Below are 12,427 nucleotides of genomic sequence, written 5' to 3'. Positions count from 1 at the left end.
CAATAGCTCTTTTGCCCCTTTTTTTTGGCAGAAATCAGTTATTGTAAAGGTTTCTCAGTTAATCATCAGTCTCATTTCCCTAGCCTTAAATTCTAGTTCATGCAATCAAAGCTCAATGTTTGTGTTCTACCTACATTATGTTCCCCAGTATTTTTATGTGGGTAAAATCTGTCATCTCACTGCTTCTTCTTTTTGAGGATTTTGTTGCAAGATCCACTTAAGTTTGATAAATGTCATCACAATGTTATCACCTACCTATTGTTGACTCCGTGATGTTTTTGATTTAGATTTTTGATTTTTGAAAACTAGATTTTGTAGTTATTAATAGTTGTAGTTGTAGTTATTAGTGTATTATTAGTAAAGCAAGTAAATGTCTCAACCTTTTTCATTTTTCTCAGGTCTTTTTTTCTGTTAGATCATCATTTTAAATCAATATCAATTTTTACATGCTTTGGATCCAACCTCATTTGTGAATCATCTCACATTTGATACCTGTCTTTGTATTTTTTTGTGTTTGAGGAACATCAAAATGGCTTCACTTAGTGCAAAGTTCATTTTGGCCACTGTGCTTCTGCAGCTGAGCCTCGTTTTGCTGGGCGTGCAAGCAGAGGAAGAAGAGGTTAGAGATTTCCTAGTAAACTTGTGATTTATAATCTGGTATACAGGCTCATAATTTCATTTTTAGAGATTTAATGAGATTTATTCAGATTTACCCTCTATTCCTCCAATACAGGAGCAAACAGAACTGGAAAGCCGTGGTTTTAAAAAAGCTCTGAAAAAGTTTTTCTGCAAAACGGTGTGTAACTGACCTTAAGCGTTTTGTTGCAGACTAGACTGATTAGGTCAAGAATGATAGTGTAACAGGTGTCTCTGCCTTGCCTTTGTTTTCTCCTCCTGCTCTGTGTCTTTGTTTTGCTTTGGCTCTGTTTTGTGTTCTTGTCTCCACCCTAGCTCCACTTAATCATTAGTTATCCCAGCTGTGTCCCCTTTGTAGCCCTGTCCTCTCTGTGTCCTCCCCAGGTGTTCCTGTTTGTGTCATGCCCTCTTAAACCCCTGTGTTTGCTCTGTTGGTTGTCTAGCATTGTTAATGTTGTAGATGAATGTTTGCTATAGGTTTCTTGGGTTTTTATCTGTGTTTTCATTTTATTTGTCTTCATTTTGGGTTTTGTTTCTTTGTGTTTATATTATGGATTTCTCTGGTCTTCTGGATTCTGTGACCTCTGTCAGGGATGATATTAAAAGGATCCTGCATCCTGTTTCAACCCCCATATCGTTACAGATGGCAATAAGTGATCAGCCATGAAAAAGACTATTTGCTTTAAAAATCTAAATGTGACATTTTCTCATGTGTATTGTTAAAAATGATGCTGGGCACTATTCAGTGTTTAGAATCCTCATATAAACACAATATGTATTTAATGATAATTTTATGAATAATTTGTGGTAGTTCAATGTTTTAATTGTAATATTTTTATGTAAATGTAAAGGGTCTCTGCAAGGGAAAGAAGCAGAAGGATGCTGGTGCTGCTCCTCCTGCTGATGCAGCTCCTCCTGCTGAAGGGGCTCCAGCATAAGAACCTTTACTTTCATTACTGCATCATCTTCCTCTGCTTCCTCACTCCTAATAAATCCCTGGCTTAACATGACATGTGTGTTCTGTCTTAATGTATTGGTACTATGTTCTATTTTACAGAAGCCTGATCCTCCTGATGAATAAGAAAACAAAATATTGTAGCTTGACAGTATATGCGTTCTACACAGTATGTATGATGCATCTCTTCACAACGAGCATTGAAAGCTCATTGCGTCTGTGAAAATGAAAATAACTAAATTTGGCTTTTTTGTCAGATTATTATTCTTATCATCTATTTCACCTTAAATTGTGCAGCTGTTCTTCCTGGTGCCTGTAACTACTCGACTGTTTAAGGTGGAACATTCAAATCAGAAATTAGTTTTAACCTTGTATAAACATGGGGCTATAGCTAGTAACCAATAAAAAAGTCTAGACAGATCAAGCCAACAGAAAACACTTAATTGAAAGAACAAATAAAACTGCAGCAGTTGGTTGGCAACCATCACAGGCTACTCACAGCTGCTATTATTGTCTTACCCTAGGCAACAAAAAACAACACAAACACAGGCCAGTTAGTGAACAGCATTCGAGGTAGAGTTTTGAGTTTTGATGCTGATGGATAATTGAAGTTGGAGAGTTTGTCTTGGCTTAAAGGAGCATTTAAAAAAAAATACTGAGTGGATGTGTTATAATTCACTTGTGGTGACAATCTCACAACTGTTGCGTGCCCATGACCCCATAACACTGCCAGTGGAGCCTTATCTGTGGCTGATAAGCAGCTCATTCATGGCTCTAAACTAGCTTTGAAGCAACCCCTCTAGACTATCATTTCATGTAGTATGTGAACCACAAGTAAGTACCGCATTTGCTATCTGAGTATCTACCTAACAATTTGTAGCACATCATATTTCAGTGTAATTTAGTTACACTCTCTTTAACTTTCATTACATAGTACTTTGAAATAATCTGGTTAATGTCTGGTAAACGTTAAGGATTGTTTTTAAAAATGTAGGGGCAGTGAAGATGTTGTAGGCAGTTTTGGGTCCTATAAAAGTTCAGGATCAGCATTTATTAGTATGTAGTCCTAACATTACATTGTCTATATATCCCATCTGGACCATACCCTGTAGGAGTAGTGCAGTCATTCTATGAGAAGATTGTTTTAATAAAGAATCTCCTTTAATATCTCTTTACCTAAAGTGACTTCTCATCTTCAGCTTTGATTCAAAGCAGAAGATGTCTGAGAACGTTTCCATTAAATCTAACAGCAGGATCTCATTCTACAGAGCAGATCACACAAAGTTTTAGTTTCAGCAGTATCTTGTAATCTCTTTAGGGTCACTATATCTTTAAAGAACAGTATGGCTTTAGCAACACAGCTTAGGCTTAGTTTTTATTGACCACTACCAAGTAAATAAATGACACAGACATTCTTTTGTATTAATTATGTTGGTGGTGTTGCTAAATGTACAGCTGCATATTGTCAGCACAATAGTGGACGTCAATGCCATGTTTGCTTATAACTCTGCCCAGTGGCAACATGAGAAGTGCAAAAAATAATGGTCCTAAAATAGAGCCTTGCAGGATTCCATATCTTCCTTGTGGAAGATATCTTCTATTGGAAGATCATTTTCCTTTACAAATTGAAAATGTTTAGTTAGGAGGATTTGAAACACGATAGAAATATTATTCTGATTCCAACCATGTTCTCTAATCTTTCTATGAGAATACTGTTGTATATTGTATTAAAACAGACACTACAGAACTATGTCCACTAAGACTATCAGACACAAGAACAGTTTTTACCCTCAGACCATCACCTTCCTCAACAGTTGATCACCATCATCAGCTACAGCCCATAGATATTACTGATAAACTCTTATCACTCTTATCCTACATTTACTGCATTACTGTACCATTACTCATTTCATGTTTACACTGCTGTGGTTGCACAATATTTAATCTGTATAGTGTAGCATACTAATATTCTGTGAATAACACTGTAAAGCACACTGAATACAAATGTCCTTGTATAGTCTATATATACTGAGTATACTATTGTTCTCTGTGTATTGTGTATTGTCTGTAAATTACATGTAGAGTAGCTTTATATTGTAAAATTTACATTGTATTAAATTCCTTATGTGTGTGAACAATAAATCTGATTCTGATTCTGATTCTGAAGATCTTGGATATAAATGGTAGATTAAAAATAGGTCTGTATACTAATTGTGTAGGCCCTGTTACATTTAGAGTAATGCTGACAGTCTAGTCTAGGATTCATGTTAATGTCTTTTTAGTGGATCATCTGCCTTTGAAAAATTAATGTCTCCAGTCATTATTACTTTCACTGCACACTGCTAAGTTTGCAGTAAAGTCAATTTGAATATGATTTGATTGAATATGATTGAATGCTGATTAATACTGGTTTGGTGCTCCCTCACTGAAATGAGGGTGGAGTGTCTTGGTGCTAACTCTCTCTAGGGCACCCGTGGCTATTAATAGTGAATCTTGCTCTTTATCCCTGATTGAATCCTGGATTTGTACCTCTAACTGATCCAACTTCTGCACCAGAGTATTAACTATCTGATATTTAACACAAACACAAGCACTGTCAATACCACTTGAGGTGGACAAGGGTTTTAAACTAAACATGTCACAATATGAGCAAGCAAAAAACTTCTGTAGTACTCTTCTAATACTTTATGGGCTCTGCCAAAAGAAATGTCTCTAACACTATATTACCACTCAAATGGCCAATGGTCCAGCAAGTTTTATTATATGCTTCTTTTATTACAAAAAATGCCCCCACCAGTTTTTGCAGGAGTTCCTGTAGTTAATTGGTGCCTTACTGTGTAATATGTTCTTGAGTGTAAAGGGGTTAACAAATGTTAGACATCTATACCTTAAGAATAAAGCCATAATAATATAGCAAGGCTTTTAATGGGTTAATTTGAACCACTTAAGCTCTGATCCACTGGTGTTTCAGTATGTATCTGAAAAGGACTAAATCAACTACAAGTAGAAAGTCAATCAACTGGTTTATTTGGTGTGTTAAAACAGAGAAACCAATTAACTGTGCAACATCCATTGCCTTGACTAGTTTTCCTTTAGAATAACTAGCAACAGCATACACATTTTTTTACATTATCTCTATAAGGGTCAATATGCCTTTCAAAACAAACCATCAGCCTACATAAGGCATGTATGAGAAACCTGGTATTGCAATTATTTAGCACCAATGCATGAGCATTACTGGCTAAACCACTTCTGAAATCACAGACAACATAATTCAACCTGGGTACTACGGTAATAACAACATACACCCAGAACAACTACTAATCATAATTCTTCCCATTAACATTGACTGTCAGTGTAAAGAAATAAACACGAATTAATCATTTTTTAGGTAGAAACAATCTATTGAACACAACAGAAAAAACACAGCAAGGAGGGTGCATGGGAGAGTAGTTAGATTTGAATACAGAGATGTATGTAATCACTAAGAGTACAATCTCATCAAGTTATAATCCAGATACTCATCACATGAAATCACCAGGTGTAAACATGGTTAAATTCTGATTCTAGATAAATGACACAGTCTTTATTTTAAGTCTTTATTTGAATTATTGATGCTTCAGACTCAATAATAGCTGAGTGATTTCCTCTTTTTGTTTGCTCTATTATCTCTGCCTGTGGTGAAAGAAAGCGAGTGATGTGTGAAAACTCTCAACATGACTGAGCTGTGAAAACATTTTTTCCCTAGGTAAAACATTAGATCATTTGAAATCTACATCTGAAATGAGTTCATGTTAAACCTCTGATGAACAAGAGAAACAACACTTTAAGCTTTACAGAGTAAATGAGCTTTCTGGAAGGTTTTTCACTGGTTTAATAATTGTGTAGGCCCTGTTACATTTAGAGTAATGCTGACAGAGTCTATGATTCATCTTTTTAGTAGATCATTTAGTCTCCAGTCATTATTACTTTATCACTGCACACTGCTAAGTTTGCAGTAAAGTCAATTAGAATATAATGATTAAATGCTGATTAATACTGTGTAACCAGTGCAGCCTTTGCCTGGCTACGAGTGTCTGGTGAGCCCTGTCAGCCACCGTAGTCAAGGTGATGCGCTGTTTTCCCCCCTCCCTTTTCTCACGTACTAGGTATGCTTTGGTTGAGCCAGATCAGCCACCGTAGTTGGAGCACTGCGCTGTTTTCCCCCTCCCCTTACGGAAGCGCCAGGTGGATACAATCGGGGTGAGCATTAGCTTTAGCATATATACATATGGCGGTGCTGGGTGTATGGAGAGCTTCATTCTGCTAGGGTCTGTTGTGACTTCGGCGACGGTCATCAGACGGTAGGTTACTTCTAAAAGTGGTGCTACGTTGGGTTGCGGTTAAATATTAAGGTGTAATGTCCCTGTGCAGGTGTGTTGGCGTGCCGGTCTATGCAAGCTTCCCCCCCCTCTTCTGAGTCTGTGGTGCATTAGCACAGAGCTCTCGGAAACAGCTTAAACGCTGTAGCCGTTTGTTGTGGATTCACTGCGCTTTTACCGCTCCTGTAAGCAGGTTGTGCTGAGACAGCGTCTAACAGTAGGTAAGTACGCGGTAGTACGAATAGCTTTGCGTGTTTACTGGTAGCTTATGCCGCTAACGTCTGTTTTATGTAGGTGTAATGTGGATTGGTGCAACAGCTAACTGGGTGTGAGCTTGTGCATAGCAGCAGCTAAAGCGTCCTGTGTGAGCGTCGCCACTGACCAGTCCAGGGGGCGCCGGACTATTGGAACGTGCAGACCTGAAAGCAACTACTCGTCATCTCTTGTTTTAATAATAAATGTTTAATACCTACATGGTGAAATTGGAGCCGCTGCTGTTTTGCTGGGTTTGTTACTTTTGTTTGGTTGGTTTTGCTTTTTTTCTATCTTGTTTCCTAGTTTTATTTTGATTTGCATTTGCTTATTATTTTGCTTGATTACTTTGCTGCTTGGTTGTTTTGTTCTATTTGAATTGATTTTGTTATTTTTTTTGCATTTAATGATTTGGTTATCAATTGATGGCTTTATGCTGGGCATTTTTGGTTAATTGATTTACTGTTTCATTTCATTTGGCAGCAGTTCTTGGTTTATCGTGTGGAATATTTTAAAGAACTATTTTTTTTTTTATTATTATTATTATTATTATTATTATTATTATTATTGGCTATTTGTGGGAAATCATTCTGGCTGTGGGGAGTCCTCTGGTTCCAGTGATTAGAGCCATTGTGGATTCTAATTGTGTCTCTTCTTCTTATAGGACATCTGGATGCTCCTTTCCTGTCTGTTCACTCGTGGTTTGGCACCTTACTTGCTGTGGTGTGAGTTCACGTGCACTGCACTTTTGTGTGTGTGTGTATTGGAGACTTTAGAATGCAGACAGGGCTAGGCCACCTGTAATTGGACGCCCACAGCCGATATCCCAGTTCTTTGGAGCTCCTGTAATTTTGTTATTATATTCTTTGTTTATTTTTCTTATTGTGTTTGTTGCTAATTTTAAATAATATTAATAAATGAGTGATTTTATACATGGTGGTGAATAAACCTTTCTAATTACCTCAATCCATGTCTCTGAATATTTTTCAGGCTTACCTGTGTGTCTAGGTGCTTTTTATTACTCAGATTTATAGAATATTTCCTGGGGTGAAATTCCCCAGGTGGTGTAGTCGGGTGTTGCTATACTACCACAGGTCACAACTGGTTTGGTGTCCCCTCACTAAAATGAGGGTGGAGTGTCTAGGGTGCTAACTCTCCCTAGGGCACCTGTGGCTTTTAACTGTGAATCTTGCTCTTTATCCCTACTGGTGAAGAGAGCTCACACATGATAGAACAACACCAGCACAATAAAGCTATGTTTCCTTTAATAAAACAGAGTATATTTAAGCAGCATAATACTGCAGAAATTATACTCAATTGTCTTTGTATTTGCAACCCAGAATCCACTTACAAAAACAGAGAGATAGATAGACAGAGGGAGCGAGAGATACTTCCTGATGCCTGAAACATTGTTTTATTGTTTAAAAATGACTCAGTTGCTTATGTATTATTACAGCTAAATCATTACAAGAGAGAGAGCTACTAAAGAAGAGACAAAAAAATATCTCCACCCTGATCCGTCATGGCTCAGGTGTGAAAACGTCTTGTGGTAAACAACTTCCTTTTTTTTTTTTTTAAATAAAACTGAGGCCATTTGAAAGCAGCCCCTGGTATGTTCCCACAAGTGCTCAGCACTAATGAGCAAGATGAAATGAGTAATGGTGCAACGGTGTGTTTTTTGCTTTTAACTTAGATTAAACACAAACATGAATGCAGTAACATGTTGTTTGAGTTAAATTAACTAGTTGAAAGTGCGATGGCTTTGCTTCAGACTTTATTCAACCCACCTTCAACAGCACACCTGATTAAATAAAAGGGCTGATTAGATCAATCACTTGTCAGATTATACAGGCAAATAATACTGGACTTTTTTAAGACTATTTTTTTTTTTAATGGTTAAACACAAGGATACAAATAATCTTTCTTATGCTATAGATATACATATAAGCATTATAATATTAGCACAGTGACAGCAGCAAACAGCAGTTTCCTATCCTTTAAATGTTTTACTTTCCACATGGAGTATAGTTTACACTCATTCCTTTAGCAGATATTATTTTTTCAGCAGTTATAAAGAAAGAGGCATTTGCATGGTGTAAAGAAGACTAATGAGGAGCACTGTCCAGCATGTACATAAAAGAGGAAATGCATGGGAATTACACTCAGAATGACCCAGCTAAAAGCTCATATCAAATTTAGTTGCCAATTTCAGTGCCAAATACTATGCAACAAGCACTTTTTAGGAAACAGGTAGTTTACAGTGAACAGCTTTTGTGTTTGGTGCCTCATCTGTCTGATCTTCAAAGTGTACTGGCAGGCACTGTTTTTTAACCTTTTCACAGCCCACAATCACATACTTTTCAGCATTCGTAATGTTAAGGATTTTGCAATCACTTTTCACTTCCTTGCTTTTCACCATGTAAACAGTGAACTTGTGCTCACTGATGCACAGGTTGCTGTTTTGTTCAACATTGAGTTCAAAGCTTTTGCCGTTACAGATTTTCTCAACTCTCAGTTCATCAGAATATCTGAAAAAAGACTGTAGAGGTTTTCTTCCACAGAGGCTTGTCTTATTCAGGTACTGCATTTTCTTTTGTAGGTGATTTCTCCATTCTTTTTCCGAAAAACCAAAATTCTTTGGAAGAATGTGCTTTGCAGAGAATTCGTTGTAGCGATTGTCTTTCCTCTGTGTTTTACAGCGTGCACCAGAGCTGGGAGCCAAAGCCAAGAAGCACAGCAGGAGAGTATAAAGCCTCATACTGAAAGACAGAGAGAAAGAGAGTGACATAAGAGACACATAACAAATATATACACTAATTTATTCATATATAGCTTTGTTATATACTCTAAGCTTCAGTAAGGTGAAGATTTTGGGCACTGTATGTGTGATTTCTAGGAGAGCCTCAGTAATGTGACTAAGCTACAGGTTGTTATTAACAGGTGGGTGGCACTTTCCCAAGCATTAGGGGAGCTGGGCACACTGCCCTGTTACCTTATTATAACCTTATTTGTTTTAAACTAGGTAAAACATTTTTGGTTAATATGAGCTGGGACTGGGCAATTAATAGAACATTTATCAAATCTAACCTTCAGAACCTCTCAATGACATAATATTGTATTTTTTCATGCATGAAATTTTAGTGCTGCATAATTTAGACAGTATAACACTGTTGCTAGCAATATGCTGCAATAATACCGAGAAACTAGACTTAATTTTCAAAGTTCAGTGTTCATAAACTTTCAAAATATGTTTCAAAGAGAATGCAACAGATTTACACAGATTTATTCACTTCAGTTCTTTTGCAGAATAAAAATATTTGATATACACAGTTGTTACATATGTGTATTAGTAGTAAAACACGCCACTGTTAATCTATAATGACAGACCATTTCCATTTTGTATTTGTTTCATGCCCTTTGATTCCTTTACATATGGTGTCATGTGGGGCAAACCCTATATTACCCAAAGCCTTCATTTTATACATAATGAAATGTATAAAATGACAGAATCTTTAAAAAATACAATGATACACATTTTTGGTCATACTTTTCACACTGTGTGTGTTCAAGTAATGGTTCTTCTTAAAAACATACTACCGTGTGTGTAATGAGAGTCCACCCTGTCAAGTCCCTGTCTGTGACATTGGAAGTAACATGGTGGAGAAACACAGAGCTAACAGAGCAAATTTCTCCAAAGCAAAATGCTGTCTGCTGTTTAATAAAATAATTGTTAATTTATGTACACATGCATTTGAGATACAGAATCATCATCTGAAGTGAAAGAAGGATGTGGATCATAGCCATAGCCTATGCAAGTGGCCTACGCCATTGTAAGCGTTTATACTTATGCATTGGTGCGTCTGCTATTACACCTCTAACAATTTTGTCCGTAATCAGCCCTGACTGAGGTGAGAGACTAAGTGTGAAACCCCTCTTCAAATGATAGAGATAAACAACCTTTTGTTTTATCACTTCAATGGGTTGAGCTGGGTTGAGTTCTGGGGCTGTTATATGGCTGATGGTAGTATTATATCTCAACCATGGTTAAGTTCAGTTCAGACTAGGTGTGAGATCATCTTCACAAGTGCACCGATGAACAAGATAAACTATATACTTTCTGGTTAGCTTCAGCCTTTCATTCACACTTGTGTTGTGAGCTCATGCATGGTCAGAGAACAAATTATAATTTCATTCAAATGAATGAATCCAATGTATCTCCAAAATAGTGACTTTACAAGAGAAGGCAAAAAGGTTCCTAACCTTTAATAGAAGTCAATGTAAAATATGAGATCATTCCAAATCATTTAGAGCATTTATATTGGTCTGTTCATCCAGAAAAGACAGTGTACATAGCAGCTACAGGGTTTAAATGAAGGCAACTAAAAATAGAAAATAATGGAGATACAGGTGTTTCATTGGACAGCAGGGAACCCCAGCACAACATATGGATGTATATTATAGTAGGTAGTACGTTCTAAGTAGGTAGAACGACACCAACTGATGCCTCTTTTAATCAGTTTGTTTCATTATCAGTTACAGTACATATACAGTGCATATTCACATGTCTAAAAACTTATATGTATACATACAAGGCTTGCAAGTCACTGCAACACCACAAGGGCAGCCTGCTGACTCCCTGTTGTACTTGGTGTTTTTGTTTGCTTGTTTGGATGTAAAAAAGCTCAGAAGACTTATAATATAATTTTGAGCTGCCGGGTTAACCAATTTAAAGCAAAATTTTCTGTTGCATAAAGGTAGCTCCTGTCAGAGTCAAAATACATGTACATGAGGACACAGCTATGTAAACTGTGGATTATCCCTTTACTTTAATTACTGCCAAGCAAAATCACTTTCCCCATTCAAGTGTGGCATTAGTTAGATAAAGCACTAATGTTGAATGATTAGATCTGGATCACAAACTGCACTCCAACTCATCCCAGCATCTCTTTGAGCCACACCGGCAACTAAGCTTCCTTTAAGACCACACGCCTCGTCCTGCCTCAATGATTACTGTCCCGTTGCACCCACCATCATGAGGTTTTTTGACAGGCTTGTCATGAGATACATCAAGAACCAGTTGTCCCTCAATGGACCCTCTGCTTATCACTTCAACTGTAACAAATGGTATCATCTCCATAACAGGCCACATGGCTCCCACAAACCTGGAAAATAGAGGCGTCAGATCTGCAGATCGGCTAGAGACCTTAGTCAGTCAGGATTAGAAACAGACACAACTACAGTGAATATAAATTGTGGAGACAGAGAGGGCTCTTCACTCTGGACCTGACAGAAGTAAGGTGAGTGAAACTGTTTTATGCAGCTTTAAATGCTCTAGTTTGACAGAATGAAATTCTTCTTTGTTTGTACTAATAAACTGCATGAGATTCATTGTAGAGATCTGTGTAAATTACAGCATTTTATCTTCTATAGCCTTAAAAAGTTGCATGTGGTGAAAATGTGTGAGCAATAAAATAAATTTGAAAGCACTTGGTTACTTACTGCTGATTTCTAATTTAGAAGGAAGATGATGCTAGCTAACTTTTTAAAACAATTTAAATAATTAAGTTAAATTGAACATTACAACTGAAAACAACTCTTTTGTGTTTGATCTAAAACCCCTGCCTTAAATGCTTCTTGGGTACCAACCCTAATCTGCAAATCGGCTAGTGTCTTATGGTGGAACAAGTGTCAGTTATGTCAGAGGGTAGATTCATGCATTTTGGTTCCATTGTGGATCTGTGGACTGAAATCTTTAATCTGTTGCATACAGCATAACTGAGCCTCTTGTGTTCGCTCTCTCTTCGTCCTCCTCACTGTCACCAGTTTAGTCATTGCTGGTTGCCCGGGGGGTTGGTTCTAAACTAGTTTACAGCATCAATATGACAAGTGATATGTGAATAAGTGAACATGACTCCCTTCCTTAACATCCTGTCATTTTCCTTTTAGTGCCATCTAAGATTATATGTGATATAAATGTTTACAGATTGATATTTACATTTTTACTCCACTAACTTGAAGACAGATGGAAAACACAGATATTTTGATTGTACTTTTTTTGTAAATGAAACATTTGCTTTGATACCATTACATACAAATGCATAATGTATCTTAAAACATTCATTTTTGGATGGACGTTGACTTTCAACAGAGTAATATTAAACCAAATTTCCCTATTTTTACTCAAATTATGAATTTGTTCTTTTTCATTGTTTCAAATAATGTT

At 36.9% G+C, this 12,427-nt stretch overlaps 1 long non-coding RNA gene across 1 annotated transcript; it reads left to right on the top strand.

Annotated features, from left to right (window-relative positions):
* Positions 1-5,687: 5,687 nt before the first annotated feature.
* On the top strand, positions 5,688-7,170 carry LOC140574313 (uncharacterized). Its single transcript, XR_011980715.1, has 2 exons — positions 5,688-6,173; positions 6,247-7,170. It is a non-coding gene; the product is annotated as an uncharacterized lncRNA (long non-coding RNA).
* The last annotated feature ends 5,257 nt before the right edge of the window (positions 7,171-12,427 follow it).

The sequence above is a fragment of the Salminus brasiliensis genome, chromosome 1 (assembly GCF_030463535.1).
Source record: "Salminus brasiliensis chromosome 1, fSalBra1.hap2, whole genome shotgun sequence".
In the NCBI taxonomy this organism is placed as follows: Eukaryota; Metazoa; Chordata; class Actinopteri; order Characiformes; family Bryconidae; genus Salminus; species Salminus brasiliensis.
The sequence above is the reverse complement of the archived record's forward strand: the minus strand, read 5'-3'. Positions and strand labels throughout refer to the sequence as shown.